Below are 13,942 nucleotides of genomic sequence, written 5' to 3' on the forward strand. Positions count from 1 at the left end.
CCTCCTGCATCATGAGCTCCATATGAGCTGCAGCATCTACCAGGTGTCTATACTCTCGGATATAAGACCCACCAACTCTCAACTTGAGGCCCCGCCTCAACTTCCGCTCAAACTCATAGCAACGGCGTTCCTCAGACGCCACCAGTTCAGGCGCAAACCTGGACAGACTAGTAAAGGTAGCCTCAAACTCGGCCACTGACAAGCCCTGCTGATTAAGCCGGCTAAACTGATCCCTCAGCTTCTCCCTAGCTACTGCAGACAAAAACCTCTCCTGAAAAGCATTTATAAACGCTTCCCAAGTACCACCAACACGAGCTTTCTCGTACTTCCACCATTGACCCGCATCTCCCTTCAGCTGGAAGGATGCCAAGGTCACTTTCAGTGCTCCATCCTCGATGCCAAGCATCTCAAACGTCTTCGTTGTCTGTTCGAGCCATTCATCTGCCTTAAGCGGCTCTTTAGGATCCCCGATAAACTCGTCCGGATTACACCGAAAGAACTCCCTCTTCAAGAAGGAAGGCCCTGCCTCAGCTGCCTGATTCTCAGCCCTAAGAATACCCAAAGCTCCTGCTAACTCTCTGGTTAAGGCACCCATAGCCTGCTGACCCACTGGCTCAGCCACATTGGCCTGACCAACTCCCTCCTGCACCTGCCTCGCAGGTCTACCACGCCTAGCACCTCTTCCTCGTCCTGACATCCTAATAAAGGCAACACAGAACGTTAGCACATTCATAGGTGTGCCGAAACTAAACACTCACGTCCTAATGCATGGACAAGTGTAATTCACTCCACATAAGCACATAAACACATAAGCACTTACGAATTTCATTTCCGGATAATGATAGTCCCAAGGCGTTACTAGAGTTCCGGTTAGAAACAGCATTGATCAAGTGCTTTTCCAACAAGACTTCCAGAAACTCAAGGATCCAATCAACATCCCAGAAATTAAATCCCATACCCACATAGTCACATAAGCATGTTATCAAGTAAGCACATAGCATGTGATACTACATCTAAGTCTCTATCAAGCGAGACAAACCCATTGTGATACTAATCACTTCCCACGTACCCAAAGTATTCGAACCCGGTTCGCTCTGATACCAAGTTGTAACGCCCTCAAAATAATAACAATAAACCCATCTAGTAAGACATACATTTACATATAAACTAACCACATTCTTTCATTCATTAGAGTTCCGTTACATAAGTATTACATGTTAACCTCATAACAAAATGCCCTACGGGCTTACAGCTTTCCAAGTTAACACTTGGTTACAACAAAGAGTTCTAACTCGTTTACACATTAAGCCATTGGCTTGAAATTACACGTAATACATCAAAAGTACAACAACAAAACTATGCCCGCCACTAGCCTCCCAGCTATGTCCTTGGAGGTGGCATGCTTCCTGCACCTGAAAATGATGTTCCCATATAGGGTGAGCCACAGCCCAGTAGAAATACACTAAACCAACCATGGACAATGACTAAAACATTAGCAATTGATAGTTGGTCAACACTGATACAATCACATAAATTACCTATTTATGTCAACGACTTACAAGTCCCAATTACCTTTCATTTTCCCTTTTTCAACAGACAAGCAAGCTAGCTCTATCATTATTTCCACAGATATGTATAAAAACAATATCTCACATTCAGATAAGCATAAAAGCTATATCCACATTCTCAACAGACATGTATATCAACAATATCCACAGATAAGCATACAAGCTGTATCCACACTTCACAAAGATAAGCATATGAGCTCTATCTTCACTTCTCTAGACAAGCATATGAGCTCTGTCTACGGAGTTCATCCCCTATCTCCTCCCAATACCTATCCGGTTTAGAGGTACATCCCCTATCTTCCCCTAAACCGCGGAGTACATCCCCTATCTCCTCCTCTACACATAACGTATATAAACACATTGGTTCTATATACAATCACACAATACATACAATTAATGTATTCAATTAACCGTCAAGTTCCATGACACATTTCATTGATTAGTTTCAGTTTACCTAATCATCATGCATTGTCTACAACAATCACGACTATCCTCCACCGATAGCCCAAAGCAGTTATTTCTAAACAGAAAGTAAACGCACAATGGATATTCAATCAACATTTCATTCCTCATTCTTCTCAATTAATTATTCCAATTAATTAACCAATGTAATTAGGTCAATTCCCATAATTAACATTTCAACCCTTAGGTTCCATTTTCATCAATGATTCAACAATCATCCCATTTTTCTATGCCAAACATGCATCTAGGTTTATTATGAATAAAACCCCAACTTTTGTAAAATTACACAAAAGCCCCAAACTTTTACAAAATTACCAAACCAAGCCCAACATCTCAAAATACCAAAATTTAAAGACAAAACCCATAGAGAGGAGTAGGTTATCCCTACCTTGAAGTTTAAGCCAAAAAGGAGATGAAGGCCCGAAGATCAACTTGCTCCAAATCCCACCTTTTTCAGATTAAAACGAAGCTCTCAACACCCTCTATCTTTTTAACAAAGGCCCTAGGCTAGATTCACACTCTAGAGAGATGAAATCTTAGAGAGAGTGTAAGTTTAGAGTGAGAGAGGCTCGGATTTAGGTTTTGCTCAAAGAAAAGAGGTGAAAAAGTGATGTTTTAGACGCTGCTGTCCGCTGATATAAAACACGCTCGCTCGAGCGAAGGATTGGTCGCTCGAGCGACCAGACACAGAAAACTCTCGCTCGAGCCAAGAAGTTCTCGATCGAGCGAAGAAAAACCCAGACCGCTCGAGCCACGAAAAGCTCGCTCGAGCCAGAAACTACAACTCTCAGGTCCAGAACCGGGGCAACACTACTCTCGCTCGAGCGACAAACTCCTCGCTCGAGCGAAGGACCAAAAATCTGGGCAGCAACACTAGGCTCCCAAGCACAACCAACCTGTAACAAACCTGCCCAACACACCCCATAACCCAATATACAAAGTAAAGAGGATGCAAACTAGAAAATAAACAACTACCAACATTCACGGACACATGTCCGGATCACTGTACAACAAGGGTAAACCCGGGATCGCTATAAATTCGCTTTTTGTGCATCATGAAATGTTTAATATTTTTTAAAATTATTTATGAGCTCCAAAAAGAAAAAATTATTTTTGGTTAGCTAGAGAAACTTATTTTTGTGCTTTTTAAAATTATTTTTGTGCATCAAACTTCGGCGATGTGCGACGGACGTGAGTAACGGTGGTGAGGGACTTCGGTGAGCTAGAGAGAGTGGGCACCGATTGAGAGAGAGAACACAGAGAGAGAGAGGGCAGACCAACATAGAGAGACACAGAAAGCGAGCTAGAGACAGAGGGGAGATTAGGGCTTTTTTTATTTTTTTTTTTCTGTTTTCCTAATACAAAACAATGTCGTTTAACAATCGGCGACCAAATTTTTTTGTCGCAAAAAAATTTCAATTCTCGCCTCCACGTTTCAAATTTCCCTCCCAAGACTTATGGCTAGAAACCCCATTTTACTTATATAATACAAGCATATCACTCGTGCTATGCACGGATGTGTTTACAATTATCTATATATGTAAATTGTAATTTTTAATTTTTTTTTAACTACCTTCTTTTTTTCCTTTTTTAGATTATATTAAAGTTTAATATTTTAATTATAATCATATGTGTTGGACTTTTCAAGGAATTAAATGTCTTTTTTTTATTATCATATTTTATTAAAGTTTAATATTTTGATAATAATCATATGTGTTGAACTTTTCAAGAAATTTTTTTTATGCTTGTTCTTAATGCATTAAAGTGTTATTATGAGGGATAATAATCATATGTGTTGGGACTTTTCAAGGAATTCATGTGTTGGATTTCAAATTTTTTTTTTATGTATGTTCTTAATGCATTAAAGTGTTATTATGATGGTAAGACTTGGGAGTTGGGAGAAGTTAATAAATGCTAATTTTTTTTTTTAAATCACCTTCTTTTTTTCCTTTTTTTATATTATATTAAAGTTTAATATTTTAATAATAATCATATGTGTTGGACTTTTCAAGGAATTAAATGTCTTTTTTTTTATTATTATACTATTAAAGTTTAATATTTTGATAATAATCATATGTGTTGGATTTTTCAAGAAATTTTTTTTTATGCTTGTTCTTAATGCATTAAAGTGTTATTATGAGGTATAATAATCATATGTGTTGGGACTTTTCAATGAATTCATGTGTTGGATTTCAAAAAAAAAAAATTATGTATGTTCTTAATGCATTAAAGTGTTATTATGATGGTAAGACTTGGGAGTTGGGAGAAGTTAATAAATGCTAAATTTTTTTTTTTAAATCAAAAAATCAGGAAATTTATATTGGGAGATTGGAGCTCCCACAAGGCTTGGGGTTAAAAAACCCCCTTTTGCTTAATATATGGTATAAATATATATAGATAGATATATCTTTTTATTTTTATTTTTATTTTTGTGTGGTTTCTATTCGGGTATTTTTTTTTTTCAATTTATTTAAGATGGAGTTGTGGGTATCTTTTTTTTTTAATTTAATTTATCTGTGGTTTCCATTTGTTTTTAATTATTATTATTTATGTAAATTATGATGTGAGTTAGATATGTGATAGACATGTGAGTTTTATTGATTTAAACTTTATTTAGATAAACTTTAAAGATTTTTTTTTTTAGTTTTATAGTTTTTTTTTGTTATGTTATAATATAATATATAAAAATATAGGTAGATATCTACAACTTTAATAAAAAATATTATCTGATTTTTTTGGGAAGAGAAAATGAATGCAAGTTTTAATATTTTTTTTTGAAAATTTGTGAGAGAGATTAGGAGGGAGAGATTATGAAATATTTTTGTTATTAAATAAATAAATCAGTCAATAGTTTTTTTTAATCTATTTTGTAAATTAAAAATCAATAATTTTGAAAAATTGATTAATTTGTCTCATTAAGTGATTTAAAATTTTGATAGATATACATAAAAAAAAAAACATAATTATATTATTAAATCATAATTCAAATTTAGATGTTATATCTTTTTGAGATCTATAGCTAAATTCTTATATTTTTTTTTTAATTTTTGTGTGTAACCATAGTGTATGGGAGAAATTGAAAAGGGTGTTACAATAATTATGAGAGAAGTCAAAAGAGATTGTGGGTTGGAAGAAGTGAATAAATGCTGAGGTTGGGTTGGGAGAAGTCAATAAATACTGAGGTTTTTTTTTCTTAATATATATATATATATATATATAGATGGATAGATAGATAGATAGATATATCCTTTTATTTTTATTTTTATTTTTGTGTGGTTTCTATTCGGGTATTTTTTTTTTAAATTTATTTAAGATGGAGTTGTGGGTATCTTTTTTTTTTAATTTAATTTATCTGTGGTTTCCATTTGTTTTAATTATTATTATTTAGGTAAGTTATGATGTGAGTTAGATATGTAATAGACATGTGAGTTTTATTGATTTAAAGTTTATTTAGATAAACTTTAAATATTTTTTTTTTAGTTTTATAGTTTTTTTTGTTATGTTATAATATAATATATAAAATATAGGTAGATATCTACAACTTTAATAAAAAATATTATCTGATTTTTTGGAGAAGAGAAAATGAATGCAAATTTTAATTTTTTTTTTTGAAAATTTGTGAGAGAGATTAGAAGGGAGAGATTATGAAATATTTTTGTTATTAAATAAATAAATCAGTCAATAGTTTTTTTTAATCTATTTTGTAAATTAAAAATCAATAATTTTGGAAAATTGATTAATTTGTCTCATTAAGTGATTTAAAATTTTGATAGATATACATAAAGAAAATACATAATTATATTATTAAATCATAATTCAAATTTAGGTGCTATATCTTTTTGAGATCTATAGCTAAATTCTTATATATATATATTTTTTTTGTGTGTAACCATAGTGTATGGGAGAAATTGAAAAGGGTGCTGCAATAATTATGAAAGAAGTCAAAAGAGATTGTGGGTTGGGAGAAGTGAATAAATGCTGAGGTTGGGTTGGGAGAAGTCAATAAATACTGAGGTTTTTTTTTCTTAATATATATATAGATCAAAAATGCTTTAGAGCTCTAATATAAGAGCTCTAATAGCTCTAATGGGAAGGTGGGACCCACCCTGATGTGATGTTTGTGCCTTGTTTTGTTTTGTTTTGTTTTGTTTTTTTTTTTTTTGCTTTGACACATCACTAGAGCTCAAATTAGAGCTCTAGATTTAGAGCTCTCTAGCATTTCCCATATATAGATAGATAGAAAGATAGATAGATATATCTTTTTATTTTTATTTTTATTTTTGTGTGGTTTCTATTCGTGTATTTTTTTTTCAATTTATTTAAGATGGAATTGTGGGTATCTTTTTTTTTAATTTAATTTATCTTTGGTTTCCATTTGTTTTTAATTATTATTATTTAGGTAAGTTATGATGTGAGTTAGATATGTGATAGACATGTGAGTTTTATTGATTTAAAGTTTATTTAGATAAAATTTAAAGATTTTTTTTTTTGGATTTGTAGTTTTTTTTTGTTATGTTATAATATAATATATAAAATATAGGTAGATATCTATAACTTTAATAAAGAATATTATCTGATTTTTTGGGGAAGAGAAAATGAATGCAAGTTTTAATATTTTTTTTGAAAATTTGTGAGAGAGATTAGGAGGGAGAGATTATGAAATATTTTTGTTATTAAATAAATAAATCATTCAATAGTTTTTTTAATCTATTTTGTAAATTAAAAATCAATAATTTTGAAAAATTGATTAATTTGTCTCATTAAGTGATTTAAAATTTTGATAGATATACATAAAAAAAAATACATAATTATATTATTAAATCATAATTCAAATTTAGATGTTATATCTTTTTGAGATCTATAGCTAAATTTTTATATATATTTTTTTTTTGTGTGTAACCATAGTGTATGGGAGAAATTGAAAAGGGTGTTGTAATAATTATGAGAGAAGTCAAAAGAGATTGTGGGTTGAGAGAAGTGAATAAATGTTGAGGTTGGATTGGGAGAAGTCAATAAATGATGAGGTTTTTTTTTTTTAAAATCAAAAAATTAGAAAATTAGGATTAGGAGATTGGAGCTCCCACAGGCCTTGGGGTTAAAAACCCCATTTTGCTTAATATATAGTAAGTATAGATATGTATAGAGAGATAGATAGATTTAATAATAATTTATATTTATTTTAGATATTTTTTTAATACACAAATTATTTTTTATAAAAATAATTTAAAAATCCCATCAATAACCATAGCGTATGGGAGCAGTTAAAAATGGTGTAAGAGTAGGCATGATAGAAGTCAACAAATGCCGAGTTTTTTTTTTTTTAAGATAAAAAATTTAGGAAATTAGGATTGGTTTATAAAAATAATTTAACAATCCCATTAATAACCATAGTGTACGGGAGAAGTTGAAAAGTATGTAATTTTGCTTGAATGAAAGCTATAGAGGATTTTTTTAATTATTTAAAATCAAAAAATTAGAAATTTTAGTTTGAGATATTGGAGCTCCCACAAGAGTTGTGGTTAGAAACCTCATTTTACTTATATAATACTAGCATATCACCCGTGCTATGCACGGGTTGTATTTCACCACTTTGTCCTTTTTTTTTTTCTCTCATAATAAAAAAAATAATTGAAAAAAAGAACCATTAAAATAGTAAATAAAAAGATTATTTAGAAGCATTGAACAAACTACAATCACATTTTTCTTTTTGTGAGTGTTTATGTTTATCTAACTTCAATCATATTAAAAAATCCAATTATAAACAAAAGGAGATAACTTCAATCATACAAATCACATTTTTTTTAATGCTATCTAACTTCAATCACATTTTTCTCATAATAAAAATAATTGAAAAAAAGGACCATTAAAATAGTAAATAAAAGATTATTTAGAAGCATTGAACAAACTACAATCACATTTTTCTTTTTGTGAGTGTTTATGTTTATCTAACTTCAATCATATTAAAAAAATCAAATTATAAACAAAAGGAGATAACTTCAATCATACAAATCACAATTTTTTTTAATGCTATCTAACTACAATCATATTTTCCTCATAATAAAAAAAATAATTGAAAAAAAGAACCATTAAAATAGTAAATAAAAATATTATTTAGAGCCGTTGAACAAACTGCAATCACATTTTTCTTTTTGTGAGTTAACTTCAATCATATTAAAAAATCAAATTATAAACAAAAGGAGATAACTTCAATCATACAAATTATAATTTTTTTAATACTATCTAACTACAATGACATTTTTCTCATAATAAAAAAAATAATTGAATTTTTTTTATTAAAATAGTAAATAAAAAAGATTATTTAGAACCATTGAACAAACTACAATCACATTTTTCTTTTTGTGAGTGTTTATGTTTATCTAACTTCAATCATATTAAAAAATAAAATTGTTAGGTTTTATTCTTGGCAGTCCCGTTTGACAAAACTCCTTTGTGTTGTAATTTTATTTGCATTTTTATTTCAGTGAGGATATGAGTTGCTAGATGCGAATCTAACCAGAATCGTGCTTTGTAGAGCAGTTTGTGATGTTAATTCTTTCAAGATTGCAACTTCGCTAATTATGACGGGGATCGAGCTGCCCGGTCAGCTCGCGGGGGTCCAGGGGGCAGCGCCCCTTGGGGGGTCCGGGGCAGCGCCCTCGAAGCAAAATGCAAAAATGCATTCCAAGTTGCCTGTCCACACAAGCGGACATTACCCCGCTCGAGTGGAGAATGCTGAGTTCCAGAAGTTTATTTGCCTGCAAAAATATTGGATGTTGTTTTTTCCCACTCGAGCGGAACTTTCCGCGCTCGAGCGTAGGTCCGCTCGAGCGGCCAATCTGACGCTTGAGCGGAGATCGCGGGACAGTTTTCTATAAATACGTGTTTCGGTCCAAATCTAGGATAACTTCTCCAGATCTTCTTTTTGGGTTCTAAGGTTTATATCTGGGGATATTTTGCTAGTTTTCTTTGATGTTTTGATTGAGTATTCAACTCATGGTTTAAAGAGTATACATCAAATGATTAGTTGTTTGTTCTACACAAAAGAGAGAGTTGTTCTTCGGTGGATTCTGAAGAATTCGAGCCTGAAGCTTTGGTGGATTCCGGAGTGGCTCATCGTCAAGACAATTCCGAGGTGAAGACGGGGTTGGAAGAGACACATAGAGGTTGGTTCAATTCGGGCGTGAATTCGCTAGGTAATTGAGAGTATACCTGTTAATTCCTTTATATCTTCTTAGTGGATTGTTTTGTGGCTGTTGCTCGTGGTTTTTTTTTTTTTTATCACAATTGGAGGTATCCAATTGTGGTTTTTTCACGTAAAATCATTGTGTCGATTTGCCTTGATTGTTTGATTGGGATTGTTTGATTGGGATTGTTATATACTGTTTAAAATTGATACATAATCATAAATCAACATCTAGGGGATTTCTAGATTTTTTCAAAAATTATAAACAAAAGGAAATAACTTCAATCATACAAATCACAATTTTTTTAATGCTATCTAATCATCATCAATAATTAAAAAAATCAATCACAAATTAAGTCAATTGATAATTAAAAAACACAATAATTTATTTTTGAAAAAACATAGTGAGTTAAAAAGATCAATTACGATTTTTTTTTTTGGTCAAAATACAATCTAATCATCATCAATAATTGGTACATTATGTGACCCTAATGAGTACAATCTATTTTGTTTTTCAAAAAACACAGTGAGTTAAAAATCAAATCACAAATTAAGTGAATTGATAGTTAAAAAAACACAATAATTTTTTTTCAAAAAATACAGTGAGTTAAAAAAATCAATTACAATTTTCTTTTCAAAATACAATTTAATCATTATCAATAATTGGTACTTTAAAAATAAAATCAGAAAAAAAATCAAATCAAATAACAAATATTTTTATGCTATCTAACTACAATAATATTTTTTTCATAAATAATTGTAAAGAAAAACCATTAAAACAGTAAATGAAAGATTAAATCACATTAAAAAAAAGAACCATTGAACAAACTACAATCACATCACATTTTTCCCATAATAAAAAAAATAAATTAATGAAAAAAAGAACCATTGACTAACTACAATCACAATAAAAAAAAAGAGCCATTGAACTAACTACAATCACATTTTTTTCTTTGTGAGTGTTTATATTTATCAAATTTCAATCATATTAAAAATAAAATTAAAATAGTAAATAAAAAAGATTAAATAACATTAAAAAAAATCATTGAACTAACTACAACAATCATATTAAAAAAAAGAGCCATTGAACAAACTACAATCACATCACATTTTTCCCATTATAAAATAAATAAATGAAAAAAAAAGAACTATTAAACTAACTACAATCACATTAAAAAAAAAGAATCATTCAACTAATCATAATCACATTTTTCTCTTTGTGAGGGTTTATATTTATCTAACTTAACTTCAATCATATTAAAAAATTAAATTATAATTTTTTATTCGTTAGACAAATCACAAGTATTTTTATGCGCTATCTAACTACAATATTAAAACAGTAAATAAAAGGAAAAGTCAAGAAGGAGAAAACAAAAAGAAAACTTACTGTTTGCACACGTGGTCACTGAAGTTGAAAGTGTAGAAGTGAGAAGTGAAGAAGGAGAAAACAAAAAAGAGACTCATTGTTTGCAATAGGTATGTGAAAAGTTAAAAAGAGTGTGTGTATTGGAGAAATTAAAAAGACTTAGAAGAATTTAATAAGTGCTAAGTTTTTTTTTTTCAAAAAAAATCAAAAAAATTAAGAAATTAAGGTTCAGATATTAGAACTCCTTCAAAACTTGTGGATTAGAGATAGATATAAATAAATAGATAGATATAGATATAGATATAGATATTTATATTTGTTTTAATTTTTTTTTTTAATATACAAATCATTTGTTTTGGAAAAGGTGCTGTAGTAATTATGAGAGAAGTTAAAAAGTCTTGTGGGTTGAGAGAAGTTAATAAATGCTGAGGTTAATCTTTTTTTAAAAAAAACAAAAAATTAGAAAATTAGGATTGGCATATTGAAGCTCCCACAGGACTTGGGGGTTAAAAACCCTTTTTGCTTAATATATAGTATAGATACTAGCATATCACCCGTGCTATGCACGGATTGTGTTTACAATTATCTAGATATGTGAATTTTGATTTTTAAATATTTTCTTTTTCTTTTTTTTAAATGTCTTCTTTTTTTATATTATATTAAAGTTTAATATTTTGATAATAATCATATGTGTTGGACTTTTCAAGGAATTAAATGTCTGTTTTTTATTATATTATATTAAAATTTAATATTTTGATAATAATCATATGTGTTGTACTTTTTAAGATTTTTTTTTTATGCTTGTTCTTAATGCATTAAAGTGTTATTATGAGGAATGATAATCATATGTGTTGGGACTTTTCAAGGAATTCATATGTGTTGGATTTCAAAGAATTTTTTTTTTTTATGCTTGTTCTTAATGCATTAAAGTGTTATTATGAAGGTAAGATTTGGGAGTTGGGAGAAGTTAATAAATGCTAAGATTTTATTTTTTTTAAATCAAAAAATCAGGAAATTTAGATTAGGAGATTGGAGTTCCCACAAAACTTGGGGCTAAAAACCCCATTTTGCTTAATATATAGGATAGATATATCTATATATATATATATATATATAGATTTAATAAGAATTTATATTTGTTTTAGATATTTTTTTAATATACAAATTATTTTTTAAATTTTTTTTATAAAAATAATTTAACAATCCCATCAACAACCATAATGTATGGGAGAAGTTGAAAAGGGTGTAGGAGTAGGTATGAGAGAAGTCGAAAAGGCTTGTGGGTTTGGAGAAGTCAATAAATGCTGAGTTTTTTTTTTTAATCAAAAATTTAAAAAATTAAGATTGGGATATTAGAAATCCCACAAGGCATGTGAGTTAGAAACCCTTTTTTCTTTATATAATACTAGCATATCACCCGTGCTATGTACGGATTGTATTTACAATTATCTATATATGTGAATTGTGATTTTTAAATGTCTTTTTTTTTTTTTTTAAATGTCTTCATTTTTTTTCCTTTTTTATATTATATTAAAGTTTAATATTTTGATAATAATCATATGTGTTAGACTTTTCAAGAAATTAATTGTCTTTTTTTATTTTATATTATATTAAAGTTTAATATTTTGATAATAATCATATGTGTTGGACTTTTCAAGAAATTTTTTTTATGCTTGTTCTTAACGCATTAAAGTATTATTATGAGGGATAATAATTATATGTGTTGGGACTTTTAAAGGAATTCATATGTGTTGGATTTCAAAGATTTTTTTTTTATACTTGTTCTTAATGCATTAAAGTGTTATTATGAGAGTAAGACTTGGGGGTTGGGAGAAGTTAATAAATGCTAAGGTTTTTTTTTTTTTTTTTTTTAAATCAAAAAATTAGGAAATTTAGATTGGGAAATTGAAGCTCCCACAAGGTTTGGGGTTAAAAACTCCACTTTTGCTTAATATATAGTACTAGCCTATCACCCGTGCTATACACAGGATAATTATAGATATTTTAGATTTGTTTTAGATTTGTTTTAATATATAAATTATGTTTTTTAAGATTTTTTATAAAAATAATTTAATAATCTCATCACTAACCATAGTGTATGAGAGAAGTTAAAAAGGGTACTGCAGTAACTATATATGGATTGTATTTATAATTATTTGTATGATGGGATTTAAAATGCTGATTAGGGAATTTTGACCAAATCAATAAATGCAGGCATGTGGAAAGACATGCGGATTGAAATAATTTAATAAATGCTGATCAGGGGATTTTGACCAAATCAATAAATGTTGAGATTTTTTTTTAAATAAAAAATAAAAAATTTAAAAAATTCAGATTGAGATATTGAAACTCTCACAGGCCTTGGGGGTTAAAAACCCCAATTTGCTTAATATATAGAATAGATAATATATAATATATATATATATATATATATATATATATATATATATATATATATATAGATTATAAGATGAGAGAAATAAAGTGTTATCTTATTATAATGGATGAGATCTTATAAAAAAACGTGTAGACATGAATGCCCTCCTATTTTATTGTGTTTACAATTATCTATATATGTGAATTGTGATTTTTAAATTTTATTTTTTAAATGTCTTCTTTTTTTCCTTTTTTATATTATATTAAAGTTTAATATTTTGATAATAATCATATGTGTTGGACTTTTCGAGGAATTAAATGTTTTTTTTATTATATTATATTAAAGTTTAATATTTTGATAATAATCATATGTTTTGCACTTTTCAAGAAATTTTTTTTATGTTTGTTCTTAATGCATTAAAGTGTTATTATGAGGGACAATAATCATATGTGTTGGGACTTTTCAAGGAATTCATATGTGTTGGATTTCAAAGAAATTTTTTTATGCTTGTTCTTAATGCATTAAAGTGTTATTATAAGGGTAACACTTGGGAGTTGGGATATGTTAATAAATGCTAAGATTTTTTTTTTTTTTTTAAATCAGAAAATTTAGATTGAGAGATTGGAGCTCCCACAAGGCTTGGGGTTAAAAACCCCCTTTTGTTTAATATATAGTATAGATATAGATACTAGCATATCACCCGTGCTATGCACGGGATTAATTTTTTTTTTAAAAAAAAACTATTTATATTATGTCAAACATATTTATATATTGTTAGCATAAAATATATGTAATTTTAAAAGAAAATGTTGACATTGCATAATTAAGGTAATAAAAATAGGAATTTATTACATTTGTTCGAAATTCACTGAATAAGTAAAACAAAAAAATAACTAAAATCTAAATTGTTGTGGGCATTCCATCAGCATTCCTGCATTGTCAACATGATAGTTAAGTGGTGTTTGGTTATCATATTTGGCTAAATA

The sequence above is a fragment of the Camellia sinensis genome, chromosome 7 (assembly GCF_055761805.1).
Source record: "Camellia sinensis isolate YWXY chromosome 7, ASM5576180v1, whole genome shotgun sequence".
Classification (NCBI taxonomy): domain Eukaryota; kingdom Viridiplantae; phylum Streptophyta; class Magnoliopsida; order Ericales; family Theaceae; genus Camellia; species Camellia sinensis.